The 14,905-nt window shown below is 36.2% G+C and overlaps 1 protein-coding gene across 4 annotated transcripts in view; it reads left to right on the top strand.

Moving 5' to 3' along the window:
• LOC103884346 (cytochrome c oxidase subunit 7B2, mitochondrial) overlaps positions 1–14,905 on the top strand; it is a 178,596-nt gene that overhangs the window by 51,861 nt on the left and 111,830 nt on the right. For 2 of the 4 annotated variants that reach the window (XM_017958680.3, XM_017958678.3), the window contains exon 2: positions 11,065–11,119. The exons of 1 other annotated variant lie outside the window; for it this stretch is intronic. The gene's annotated coding sequence lies outside the window, so the exon portion shown is untranslated. Of the gene's footprint in view, positions 1–11,064; positions 11,120–13,713; positions 13,739–14,905 lie in introns of those variants that run through there. One more of the 4 variants, XR_001902487.3, reaches the window with a different exon arrangement.

Genomic DNA, 14,905 nt, shown 5'->3' with positions numbered 1-14,905 from the left:
CCCCAGTTCTCTAGTGCTGAGCTGAGGTGAATGTGTGGAGGGAAGCAGGACGGAGTTTGCTGATGTTAGCTAAGGACTTTGAAAAGAAATACTGGTCCCGTAGTCACACCTTCTGCCTAGCTCTCAACCCTCACTGATCTTTAGGAATTGGAGAAAGCAGATAATTTAGGAATTTATTTTATTTTATTTTTTGAGATTGAGTCTCGCTCTGTTGCCCAGGCTGGGATGCAGTGATCTTGGCTTACTGCAACCTCCACTTCCCAGCTTCAAGTGATCCTCCTGCCTCAGCCACCCTAGTAGCTGGGATTACAAGGGTGCACTACCATGACCGGCTAATTTTTGTATTTCTAGTAGAGACGGGGTTTCTTTATGTTGGCAAGGCTGATCTCAAACTCCTGACCTCAAGTGATACACCCACCTTGGCCTCCCAAAGTGCTGGGATTACAGGAGTGAGCCACCACGCCCAGCCAGGGATTTTTAAAATAAACATTAATTGTTCTTATTATTAAAGAAAACCAGACTTATTTCAGTGTTTTAAAACTATGAAAGTGTTTTAAAACTATGAAAATTACTTGTCACTCCAAGACTCAGAGAAACTCATTGTAAACACTTTTCTGTTTCTGTTGTTTCACGTATTTAAATGCTTAAACACCTGTCTGAATGACTGAATGAAAAATGATCTGACACACACATGCTACTTGAGTTAGTATGTTAAAGTATCTTAATATCATGTAATAAGTATTACGTATTTCTTCATTATATGAGTTCAACAAATTTGGGATCTTGTTATTTAGATACTTTTTTAGGATTTTTTTGTCAATCTGTAAATCAGAGTTTCATAATATACATGGATAGTTTATCATAGATTAATATTATTCAAAAGCATGTTTTTAATGCCTTCATCATATTTTCTTCTATGGCAATTAGTATCTTTTTTGTCATTCTCCCTCTATGCTTTCCTCTGTTTATTTTAAATTAGGAATAAGTATTGAAAATCTTTACTGAAAATCCTTATTTTCAATACTTATTCCTAATATAAAATAGAGAAACATACACAGACACAGAAATCATTGATTTTTTTTCCTTTTTTAATCAAATAAATAATACATAAATATTTTTGCTAATAATATTTTGTTAATTTCTTGTGCAATGGTGTGATCTCAGCTCACTGCAAACTCTGCTTCCTGGGTTCAAACGATTTCCTGCCTCAGCCTTCCGAGTAGCTAGGATTACAGATGTGTGCCACTCTGCTTGGCTAATTTTGTATTTTTGGTAGAGACAGGTTTTCACTATTTTGGCCAGGCTGGTCTCGAACTCCTGACCTCAGGTGATCCACCTGTCTCAGCCTCCCAACGTGATGGGATTACAGACGTGAGCCACCACACCTAGCCTAATAATCTTTTGTTAATTTCTTTAAAATTAATTTAAAATTCTGTGGCAAAGTACATTATTATAGAAACTTTATAAAATACATAAAGACAAAAGAAAAAGTATAATATGGTAACTTGATATCACTCTTAGCTTTTGATGTTTATATTTTCATAATTATTTCCCATTAAAATGTTACAATAGCATATTTCACTTAACTATAGAATATAACTCTTTTCAAGTCATTAATTTTTTCTAACAGCCTTTTAAATGTTTTTTTAATATTCTATTTTAAGAATATATTACTTTAATGACTGCATCTTATTGGATATATAGGTTTTTCTCAATGTCTTATTCTGTAATAAACATCTTTTGATACATGTTGCCAGACTTTGTTCCTGATACTATTGCAATTTATTAACTTCTTTCCCAAATCTGTTGTATCTACTATGTGTTAAGGCACTGTGCTGGCACAAGAAAAATAGGCACTAGCCTTATGGATATACAGTGTAGAACAGTGCTGTCCAATAGAACTTTCAGCAGTGATGGAGGTGTCTGCATTGTGCAATGCAAGTATTTTATTTTTCTAATGTAAATTTGAATTGAAATAGCCACATGTGGCTAGTGGCTACTGTCTTGAATATCATCGTGAATAATTTTCCTATTCATACTGTCAAATCTGTCAGCTTCCTTGACTACTGTATACTGTTAGCGCTCTCATGGGATCTATATTAACATGTCCTTTCATATAGTATGTAAAGAGGAATACTTATTCTATTGCATGTTTTATAAATTCAGTACTACTTTTTAAAAACTCAACATATTAGCTAGCCAGTTACCCAGAGTAAATGTGAGAACCCTAATATCTCGTATGCTGATACATATTGATGCATGTGTTAATATAGATTATAATATATTTGTTCCAAGTGACTAAGAGGCACTGTAAAATCAACAAATAGTCTAATTTTAAAATAATCACTCTATATTCTACTCAACATATCTTTCTGCTTTGATTTATATGGCTAAAAATAGTTTTAAAGAAACAGAGTTAACCTTCGGTTGAATTATCCATAAGTAAGACATTTAATTATTTTGCTTTAAAATTTTCTCATTTCACCTGTGTGAAAACCTATACTTAAATATACAGCTATATGTGGTAAACTTAAGTTTCACAATTGAAATGGAAAGAGTTTGAATTCATAATTTGTAGACAATGCAGAATCAATTGAGTGAAAACTTAGCACTAATCACACTTCTATGGATATATCTCTTTCTGTAACTAACTTAGAATTATAGTACTATTTTATATATTCTCTTAATAAACAAACAGTTAAAACAAATACTGGTGTTAGGGAAGCCAAAATAAAATACAAACAATAAAAGACAAGTCTAATTGTATTACAAATGAATAAGATAACCACACTAAAGAGAATAGAGAACAACTAACTAAAATTACTATGGTAAAACATTATCTTGACTGGATACTGTATGGTTAAACTAAAAAAAAAAAATTGTACATAACTGCTGTAATCATAAATGTTTTTATAGGAGTGTTGACTAGCAAAATGTGTATTTTGTACACACATATTTTCTGAAATGTTTATGTATATGCCATAATTGAACAAATAAGTAAACAAATTTTAGATGACGAGAGCCAGATTTCTGACTGTTGGAGAAAGAAGTGTATAAATAAGGAAAAGGGGAAGGGTTAAATGAATCCCGTGGTGTTATGTGGATTAGAATGAGAAGTATCAATATAAGTTCGTTTTTAGCATATGCTGATAGATAAAGAAATACAGTTAATCCCTCTTACTAACAATAGTGATGGGCCATAAAATCACTGAGCTAGCAAATACAACACCACTGCTCCTAAGAAAATACAGAGTTAGGTTCCCATGAGCCTCTGGTCACGTTTTCATCAATCAATCAATCAATCAATGCATAACCTTATTTTATGTGTGTTTCTAGTTAAAGACATCTTATTTAATACATACTGCTGACTCATTACCATTGAATTCACAGCCAACAGCACTATAATGTATGCCTAAAGGAAGCTTACGTAACATACATAGGTTCTCTGTAAAGCACACTACAGCCGCCTGTGCCTAAGAACACTAGCCAGTGCTTCGGTATTACACTCGGGGTCTGTTGTAAACAGCAAAGTCAGCAACACAAAGTACAGAAAAGCAAAAAATGTAGCACTGGATAGATCTCCAGTGGGACATGTATCTACAGTATGAGAACTGAAACGAGATGGCAAAGCATTGCCTTGTTCAACTTCAGCTGTGATCATGTGCATTGGTTGACTCAGATTTTTCACCCCTCTGCCCAGGTCTGTGAATGACTTTGAAAATATCTTGAGAATTGATTTGATTTTGGGGTTACAAACAAATTTTAATGAATAGGTGAATTTGCAAATAAAATAGCAAATAATGAAAATCAGCTCTGTGTGTGTGTGTGTGTGTGTGTGTTGTGTGTGTGTGTATTCATACTTATATAACCTAGCCATGGCTGGTAAGAGGGTCAAAAGCAATGGCACTCCTTTAAAAATGATGATTCCTAGCACCTAGACTTTGGTGTTTAAACACCACTACCCAGAAAAGGAAATTAGAACTCCTTAGAGAAGTAGTTGATTTCAGGGTTAGTGCAAGAAAAATGCTAATTAAGTATTTAACACGTTGAGTTATTAGAAAGTTAGAAAGTGCTAAATGAGAAAAGAAAAAAGTGGTTTGTCACAAGAGCATAGGAGACAAATCTGAAGGAGATCCTAATGAACAAAATGAGCAATAAATAATAATAGTACTGTATTTTAACGTCCAGAATAAAACAAAATGCTCATGAGTCTTTGCTGACATCAATAAATAATTCAATAAATAAATTGATAAGTGAAGGAAAAGAGATAACTCCTTTTCACAGTAGAATTTTAATTAATAAATGTAGAAGGAAATAAGGAAATATAGAACTACCATTAGGCAAACACCATAGTAGTACATGTCACAGACAAAGTCTCCTATGGATACAAAAATTAATTGGGAGAACAGAATTTTGCATAGTCTCAAAGCATATTCCCAAGATACTTACCAACTACAAAAAGGAATCTGTGGGAAAACCTAGTTAACACCAACTTTATCAAATGATCCGGGTAAACATCATTTGGAATAAGTCATATTGATAAATATCATGAGCCCCTTGGTCTTGATGCACTAAGAAAGTCACAAAACCATTTTTTTGTAGTATTCTTATCAAAAAAATGCATAACCTCATTCTAATTTGATAGATCATTAGACAAACATAAATTGAAGGACATTTTACAAAATAATATTCTTCAGAAGTATCTAGGTCATTAAAGAAAAGGGAAGACTGAGGAACTATTAGACTAAGTAGAAAACACAGCTAAATGCAATGTGAGATCCTGAATACGATCTTTGGGAACAGAAAAGGGCCATTGGTGGAAAAATTGGTGAATATCAAATAAAGTCTAAAGTTTAGTTAATAATATTGGATCACTGTTAATTTCCTGTACTTTTGTTATGTAAGTTGCTAATATTAGGGGAAATGAGTGAAGGATGTACCAGAATGCTTACTAATTTTGCAGCTTTTATCTATGTCTCAATTACTTCAAAATAAAATGTTTAAAATACTATTAAAATTCATTGAGTTCATTTTCCTTCTTTCATGTCTGATTTGAAATTAGTTTTATTATCTGGAGTAAGAGAAACTGAAATTCATAAATATCTAAGAATACTTTAAAACTAGTTTTGCTTACCTTAGATATACAATGTCTTTATCTTTTCTGGTTCCTCTCAAATAATACTTGCTCCAGTTATCTCAAGATGCAGGTGTTTTCTTGTTAGAAGTGGATTAATATCTAATTGCAAAGCCAGTCATCTTGGGAGTCACCTACCTTCTGGGATCCTCATGGGCCAAAAGATCTTTTTAATAGCAGCTCTACTGCTCTGTGGGCCTTTGTTCCCCAATAACTTGCATTACCTCTTTCTGTATGCCTCTGTCACAGTCTGTCACTGCTTCATGTTCTTGGTATTTCTTAGTTCACATATGAAAAGAAGGAAATAAATTGGCTAACATCATCTTTTTTAAGTTGAACCAGTCCTCATTGAATGTCACAAGCAAACTTAATGGATTCCTTGTCCTTAGATTACAATGGTAATCTTGTCAATTCTGGCCCTTTTGGGACTTGGACACATAGTTCAAAGCCTGACCACCTAATGATTGCACTTAACAGGGGCAGTGGGTTAAGTAGCTGAGCATAGTATTGGCAGGCAATATGTTTGACCTATGTACAGTAGTGAAGAATAACAATTTGCCATCGCTTATATAATACTGTGGTAAATAATTTTACTTCTTTACAGTGTTAGTAATTTATATTTTTTTTCAGTGCTTTACAGACTAACAATGTATTCACTCATGTAACTTCATGTGGCACTTTATATTAAAATGAAATGAAGTCTTACACTTTTAGGAAGTGGAAAATAGATATTAATACTGAGGTATATTGAGATTTTTTATGTGAGATATCTGTATTATTTGAATACATTGTGCACTGTGAAAGTACAAGAAATTTTTGTTCATTTAGCAGCCTGCTTTTCCCCCTCAGTCTTGAACATGCTCACCAGCTTGTCCTAATGATTAATTACTGAGGCGTCAACAACACAAAGAGTGATAGTTAACAGAATCGAAGTGTAAATCCTAGGAGGAGGCCTGTATCTTATTCAATCCAGTATCTCATTTTTAAATCAATATATCTATCTTCCATAAGACCATTAAGGAAGACACATGCTCTTATTTTTGCTTTAGTGTAATCATCCTTGTAATAAATTCCTATTAGGATTTACCACTTAGGAAAATTTTTGTTGTTGATAAAAAAAACATCTTTTAGTTGGAAATAAAATTAGACAATCTATGTTTCTCATGATAGCTGTGAGAAAGCACAGGACTAGACTTAATTTTCAAGTATGGTAGTTATATGAACATATTTTTAAAAATATTCATTGTCTCCAGTTCATTAAATTGTTAAGTAAAAGCTGTATTAAACATTATGTAATACTTTATTTTGCCGTAATATATACAGGCTTATCTAACAGCATTTGTGCTTCTCTAAGTCTCTATTTCCATTTTCATGCAAGCCATCTCAAATCATTTTGGAAAGCTGCTAATCAGTGAATGCTTATTGAGTATATACTATCCATTAAAAACTACATCAGTGAAAAGTTAATAGGAACCTCTGTTGTGGAGGAACCTACATTCAAATGGGGAGAGGCATTTAAAAAATAGAAAGTTGTAAGTAATAAAATAAGTTAAAAACTCCTCCATGCCATGATCTAATCTTACATTTCTCTGTGTTTCACAGTGTCAGAGACATTACTGAGAGAAGTGAACACTGCTAAACTAAACAAAGCAAAACACAGGAGCAATGGATTTAATCTTTTAGCCTTGATGATGGAGCACAACCTGGGGAAAAACTGATGGTGCAAGGGGCAGAGTTGTATTACTAGCAGACACAGAGACATATAAAGTGTGTGTGTGTGTGTGTGTGTTTATAGTTAGCCCTCCATTTCCATGGATTTTATAGTCATGTATTGAAATAACTGTGGATTTAAAATATTTGGGGAAAGAATTGCAACTGTACTGACATGTACAGCTTTTTTTTCTTGTCATTGTTCCCTTAACAATGGCATAACACTCTGTATATAACATTTACATTGTATTAGCTATTACAATTAATCTAAAGATGATTTAAAGTATACAGGAGCATGTGAATAGGTTATGGGCAAATATGACACCATTTTATATAAGGGAATTGAGCATCTGAAGATTTAGGTATCCAAGGGAGGTCCTGGCACCAAAGCTTCATGGAATTTAAGGGACGATTGTGCATATATAAATATATATACACATATACACACAAACACACACCATATATATTATGTATGTAAACACACATATATATAAAGTGTATTGAATACATAAAAGGGACATATTTTGGATGTGTCTTACAGAACTTTAAATACTCTGTTTTTTTAATCCTACTTTCCACTTTGTATAACTAAGTGCTCAATAAATCTTCACTGAGTGAATGAATAGAAGAAAATTGCTTTCAAAGCATTATAGGAAAATAGTATGCTCCCTATAGATAAATCTAGATTAGAGCCGAATACTAATCACATTAGGGTGTAACACAGTTTTTGTACAATAGTAAAAATAGCATAAGTTTGCATACAAATTATAGGTATACAGAAAGCAACAGGGCCAGCTTTTTTCACTGAGCTATACCTAGTTAATTCAGGGCCTTTTGCACAATAAATGCTCATTAGATTTGATTGTATTGATTTTTTTTTTTTGAAAAATAAATGAAAAGCCAATTCAAGCATGTCCTATAACAATGAAAAGTTTAAAAATAGGTATGTTAGTGATTTAGTAATTAAAATGAGCCAACTTTGATTAGTGTTAGCGAGTTTTGAAATACCAACCTTCAAAGCCTCATAAAGAGTGAACTAGCACAGCTGTGGCACTAATTGGGTCTTCTCAGGAGCCTAATAAGGCTGAATTTCATTTAGTTAGCAGTGAACAGCTTGGCTAGGTTACAAGGACTCCCACTCCCCAAAAAATTCATCTGTGCTAAAATCAGCTGTAAATCTTTCTATGTAACATCTAGTGTGGTTAGTGAATGAGCATCTAGAACAGAAAGAACAGAAACACTTTCTGGCTTCTACCAATTTCCATGCAACATCACCGCCTCTTGCCACCTTCCGCTAAGAAGGAGGTAAAATAGAGGACCTTCAGGCTGGAGTGGAAGTGGCTGAACCTGGCTTCTTCTGTCCCTTTCAATGCTGATTACCTGTCAGCTTCTAGAAGGTCAGCAGATTCAACTTTCCTCTGCATTTCTGTCTCTATTCCTCTCGGAGAAAGCGGGCAAGAAACCGCTTGCTGAAATGCTTTTCTCTTGGTTGTCCTCTTACCTCAATGGCCTCTCTCTTCCTTGGTCTTTTTATGGGCGCCTTCTTAGCTCCCTGGCCTGCAAATGCTGGAGTAACCCAGGAATTACATTACTTTTCCATTGGTGCATAACAAATTACTACAAATGTAGTGGTTTAAAATAACAGGCATTTTGTATCTCATAGTTTCTGTGTGTCAGAAGTCTGCTCACAGCTTACCTGGGTCTTCTGCAAGGCTGCAGTCAGGGTATCATTCCGGCCTGGGATGTCATCTGAATGCTTAACTTCAGAAAGATTTCTTTCCAGACTTACTCAAGTTTTCTGCAAAATTTATTTTCTTCAAGCTACAGGAGGGAGGGCCTTATGTTTTGTTGGCTGGAGGCTGAAGGCCTTGCAAGCTGGCAGCTAGAGGCTGCCCTAAGTTTCTAGAGGTTTCCCTCCGTTCCCTGCCAGATTGTTTCCCCTGCATGACTGCTTGCTGCACATACATCTCACTGTCACATATTCTATCGGTTAGAAACCAGTTACAGATCCTGCCTATATTCTGGGAGATGGGAATCTTACAGGTATGTGAACACGAGAAGGTGAGGATAATGGAGCACCTGAGTCTGTCCACTTGAGGGCTAGTTCTCTGTCCTCTCTCCTCTATCTGCACTCATTTCTTCTTACATCTCACAGCTATATCTACGGTGTTAAGCTTGATCATCCTCAAACTTCACACCAGTATAGCCAACTGCATAGTTTATACATAGTTCCTCTTGGATAGATCTAGTGGACATCTCAAATTTCACATACCCAAACCCAGAATAATTATTTCCTGCCAATCACCTGTTTTTCCCACACTCTTCTAGCCTCACTAAATGCCAGCTCAGTTACTCAGATAAAAACCTTTGTATCATCCTTGACTCTACATTCTTCATACCCACATCTAGCTTATCAGAAAATCCTGTCCCATCTATTTTCAAAATATATTCAGCCTCTGACCATTTCTCTCCACTTTGTAAAAATGCTTCCCATTTTATTCCCAGTAAAAGCTACACCATCTGGCTTTTTTATTACCTTTCTGGCCTCTTCTACCACTGTTCCCTTTTTCATTCCATTCCAGAATAGTGGCTAACTTGCTGTTTTCTGAGCAACCCAGGCGCCCTCTCACTTTAGAGCCTTTCAACTCACTGTTCCCTTTTACTGAAATCCTCTTCCTCCAGATGCCTCTTTGGCTGACTCCCTCACCTCCCTCATGACCTTTCATATGTGAAACGTTACAGATGAGGCCTACCCTATTCACCTTTTTGTTGTTGCAATCTGTTTTTTTTTTTCCTTCCTGTGTTCCACATGTCCTTTATACTGCTCTCCCTTCTCCTTTTTTTCTTGCTACTTATAATCTTACAACATTCTATATAAGTTATTCATTGTATTTATTGTTTATGGTCCCCGTTTCCTACTAGAATGTGAGTTTCGTGAGGACACAGATCTCTGTCTCTTTTGTTCATTGCTCTATCTTGAGCCCTTAAATGTTACATAGACGCTTACTAAATATTTGTTGAATGAATGAACAAATAACGCAGTTAGTCTTGTTCTCATCTTGGTATCTGCAGCACCTTCAATTAATCCTGGATTTATAAGCACTTACAAAACTATTTCACCTTCAAAACTTTTGAAACTTGCCATTTCTTGTTTAGCATCTTCAGTTGGCACTAGGGTCTGATTTAAAATTTAGGTTACTTGGTAGCCGTCTGGTTACCATTCCAGCCCTAATGGGGGTAAGGTCTATCTCCATTTCCTAGCAACTGGCTCAGAACCTGCTTCTAGCTGGATTGACCACATAGAACCCCAACACCACTGCCTCTGACTTTGCTGTTGATGGAAACTCATGCAGTTTAACCATATGCCAGATTATTTTACATCAAATGTTGCCTCTCACCAAACATGGCTGCATGTACCTTGGTGAATATCTCAGTTCTTGTTTCACTCCAAGCATTAAGAAGGAGGTAGAACAGGCAACGGTAGTCACCTGACTCCTCTCCCAGCATACCCCTCCTGCAGGGTTTTTTCTTCTGTGAACTGTTTTTCTTTTTTCCTGTGCTCTTTTTTTTTTCTTCTTTCTGTGTCCTTATATTCTTGAAAACTATTAATATCTGCTTTTTGGGTAGGACTTTCTGTCATTCACATATACTTTAAAGTAGTAAATAAATGTATCACTTTCTCTAGATTTTTACATTTTAAATCATCACTATTGCTATAGAATGAAAAATGTATTCTTTTCAACCACATTTCAGGCATTAGTATTCTGGTTGATTTGATTTAGGGCTCAAACATTAGATAAGTCCATTTCTGTTTCCTTGAACTTACATGAAAGAGGTTGCTTAGAAGTCTCCATGCATATTAGGCAAACCTTGGCTAGAACTTTCCATTTGGGGTTGGGTACAGGTGGATGGTGATTCATGAAGGTAGCTGGTATAAAAAAGAGGGTTATCTCAACCACATGGATTGAGAAAAGTTTAAAGACTCATTCTCTGCCACTATTGGAAGACAGGTAGCTAGGCCCTTGTCATGTGCTTTATGATGCTTCCTTTTCAACTTTAAGTTGTTCCTTAAAAATTAGTTTAATCAGATATTATTTGTATATTTGCTGTTAATGGAGTAGTATATGGTGATTTTTTCTGAGTAACATAGCCTGTACTTACCTTTGTCTTTTTCATTGTCTTTGAAATCTGACACTAATTTTCTAATTGTATTTTGTTAGGAAGCAGAATCTGAAACTTTCTGAGGAGATCATTTGGGCTTCGGATTTCTAACAGGTAATGAGAAAATATGGAAAAGACCCACACTACCCAGATTACACTTTCACAAGGTAGAAGTAAAAGTTCTGGTAGGAAATTTTGTAAAAAATAAAATCCACACTGAATTCATTTTTAAAAACTGTATGTGCTTTTAAGCACGATGTTTACTGTTGAGAATCAGCTCAACTACACAAACAGTAAGAGACAGATGTCAGTTTAAGTAGACAAATGTTTCAAAAATAAAATATTTTTTATCAGCAGTAAATGTTTTACTTGATAGACTAACTTGATAGTCTTAACTACATGAACAGTTGGATACAAAATAAAATGTGTGTATTGCCAGCAAACATTTTCAAAAGATAAGCACTTGTGCCAAGTACTGCATGCTTAGAAAAATCTTTCATTTGGCCAGCTGAGACCACCACGTGTATTAAAATATGTCATCCATCATTTCAGTGTTAAGAGCGCCCCCTGGTGTGGTTGTATATTTATATGCTTCTGTGACTTTTAGATGTTTTAAAAATTTCATTTTGCTATTAGATGGTGATGGGCCTTTTTTGCTGGGTTGACTTGGTCAGTATGGTGTGTAACTATCTAGAAATTTGTATTTGATATTTTTCTTGTCTTTATCCATGACCGTGTCTGGAGTCAGTGGTCAGCTTGAAAGCCGAATTTGGGAATAATTCCTAAACTTCCTCAGTCAAGCTAATGGCCAATAATACATCATTTATTAAGTGTGAAATTATACTTGTGATAAAGTTTTACAGAATAATCAAGTTATTTGGTGGTAATAACTTTGTTAAGTGGCAGATTGCTGTGAACAGTTTCTTTTTGGTAAGCTCATGGGCATTATAATAATTTAACATGAGAATTCAGACAGCATATTTTGCTTTAAAAATATCTATTGTGTAAAAACTAAATAACCCAAACGTTTATATTTCCTTAGAAGCCAGAAACTCCTCTCTAGTGATATAACTTGCAAATATAAGCAAAATAATTCACCCATATGTCATAAATAGTACTCTCATTTATTATCTGTCACCAGGGAATAGCCCCATAGATTTGCAGCCGAAATTGGCAGCAAAGTACCTGTTTTGTAACTTTTATTTTTTCTTGTATTTTATTTTTAATCCTTTAGGAATATAAGCCATTCTTGCAAAGTAAAAGTACACATAATATTCTAAATCACATTTCTGTAAATTTGATAATTGCAATTATTTTCCCTTATTGTCTCTTCTTCAGACTAAGTTACCGTGATTGTTTTAACCATTTCTCATATAAATTGTTTGAAATTTAATAATTTACAGAACTGCAATTGTTAACTGTTTGCAGTAGACTGCTTTTGTTTTTATTGTTTTCTCAATGTTCCTCTCTCCTTTGATTCTGAAACCATAAGCTCAGTACAATATTTACATTAATTCCTGGCTTGTTGAAAGCATGTTTTTAAAAACATGGATTAAAAAAATCAGAGCAATGAATCTGCCTTAGTAGACCTGTGTTTGAATCCTAGCTCTCATATTTACTTGTAAAAATCATGACTGTGGACAAGTTAATCACTCTCTCGGAGCCTCAGTCTTTTCTGTAAAAGAGGAATGCAAATCACTACTTCAGAGGATGTCCTTAGTACCTTTTTTACATTAATATGTGCATAAAACTTATTATATGCCAGATATGGGGACCTTATGACACCCCTTATTTTTCACAAGTCTGTGAATGTGGTACTATTATTTCTGTATTATTGATGAGGCTTAGTGATGCTAAGAAGCCTCATAAATGGACAAGCCAAGATTCGAATTCAGGTCTTTCTGACTTAAAGTGAGCTCATAACCACCGTGCTGTGTATTTAATTTAATCATGTTTATTCATTTCTACTGATTTGTTAATTTATCTGTCATCACTGTAAATAATCCCCCACTTCACATAGAGGAAAGCAACCTTCAGAAAAAGCATAGAGGAATCATTTTATATGGATGCTCTTGTCTGAAAGCCAGAATTGCTTTGGGCATTTATTCTTCACTATGAAGTTTTTTCAAACCAAGTGGTGCATTAAGACATTGCTTGTTATTAGCATGATTGAGCTGATAATAGCAGTGACAATAAATAGGGGTATTAGGTTAGTGAACTTGAAGGCTTCTTTATGAATAATATAAAATTGGGGTAATGGAATGTTAATTTTAGAAACTGTTGCATTCATCTAACCCACCATTTATTTTGTGGTTTTTGTTTCCTGGACCTGGGAGCATAGTGTAAGTCTTACGTGCATTGCCATTCAATTTAAGTATCTAATTACTTGCACTGGTTTTGTGAAGCTTGTATCAATTTCTTTATGGGTTAAGAATTATTTTTTGATTTTTATATACCAGATTTTCTGTAATTGCTACAGAGACCAATGTGTAATAAGTTTCTCATTTCATCAGTAAGTCGTTTTGAAGGCTACTAATAGCTCATCACAGAAACACAGCAGAACAGGCCTGTTCTTTGCTTAATAAAATCTGGTGTTGCATATTATTTCCTTAGTCCTTGAGATTTGCTCTAAGAATTAGGCTGTTCGATCACAATTCAGAGCACATTGTTAGGCTCCTCAGTGGCTGAGTGAATGTTTTCTTGTTTAGGTTGTGTCATGTCCTGCTTGGGTCAGATGTATAGGCATTATTGTGAGTATGTATGCGTATTATTATGTCTTACTGAGAAGTGACAACCTGCTAGCAGCCCTCGCTCTCGGGGCTTCCTCCAACTTGGCATACGCTCTGGCTGCACTTCAGGATCCCTTCAGCCCTTCACTGCATTGTGGGAGCCCCTCTCTGGGCTGGTGGAGGCCGGAGCCCGCTCCCTCTACTTGCTGGGACGTGTGGAGGGAGAGGTGTGGTTGGGAACAGGGGCTGCCTGCGGCGCTCACAGGCCAGCGTGAGTTCTGGGTCGGAGCCCTGCACTGGGAGCTGCTGGCCGGCGCATTCGGCCTCTGGCAGTAGGGGGCTTAGCACCCTGGCCCCTGCTGTGCTCGAATTCTGGCCAGGCCTCAGCCACCTCCCTGCAGGGGGCAGGCCTCAGGACCTGCAACCCCCCATGCCCTCCCAACACCCCTATCCCCGACCGGGGGTGTCCCCTACTCCGCTGAGCCCTGGCTGAGGGGTGTGGGCACACAGGATCCACTAGGCAAAGCCAGCTGGGCTCCTGAGTCTGGTGAGGACTTAGAGAACTTTTATGTTTAGCTTGATCCTATATGCACCAATCAGCACTCTGTCTAGCTCGGGGTTTGTGGATGCACCAATTAGCACTCTGTATCTAGCTATGGGGCACTTTATGTCTAGCTGGAGGATTGTAAATGCACCAATCAGCACTTTGTTTCTAGCTCAAGGATTATCAGTGCACCAATCAGCACTCTGTGTCTAGCTCAAGGTTTGTAAACACTCCAATTAGCACTCTGTGTCCAGCTAATCTAGTGGGGGCTTGGAGAACTTTTGTGTCTAGCTAAAGGATTGTAAATGCACCAATCTGCACTCTGTCTAGCTCAAGATTAGTAAACGCACCAATCATTACCGTGTCAAAATGGACCAATCAACTCTTTGTAAAATGGGCCAGTCAGCTCTCTGGAAAATGGACCAATGAGCAGGATGTGGGTGGTGTCAGATAAGGGAGTAAAAGCAGGCTGCCCCAACCAGCAGGGCAACTGGCTCCCATCACTTCTGCACTGTGGAAGGTTTATTCTTTCACTCTCTGCAATAAATCTTGCTGTTGCTCACTCTTTGGGTCTGTGCGGCCTTTATGAGCTGTACCACTCACTGCGACAGTCTGCAGCTTCACTCT

This window comes from Papio anubis, chromosome 3, assembly GCF_008728515.1.
Source record: "Papio anubis isolate 15944 chromosome 3, Panubis1.0, whole genome shotgun sequence".
NCBI lineage: Eukaryota > Metazoa > Chordata > Mammalia > Primates > Cercopithecidae > Papio > Papio anubis.
The sequence above is the reverse complement of the archived record's forward strand: the minus strand, read 5'-3'. Positions and strand labels throughout refer to the sequence as shown.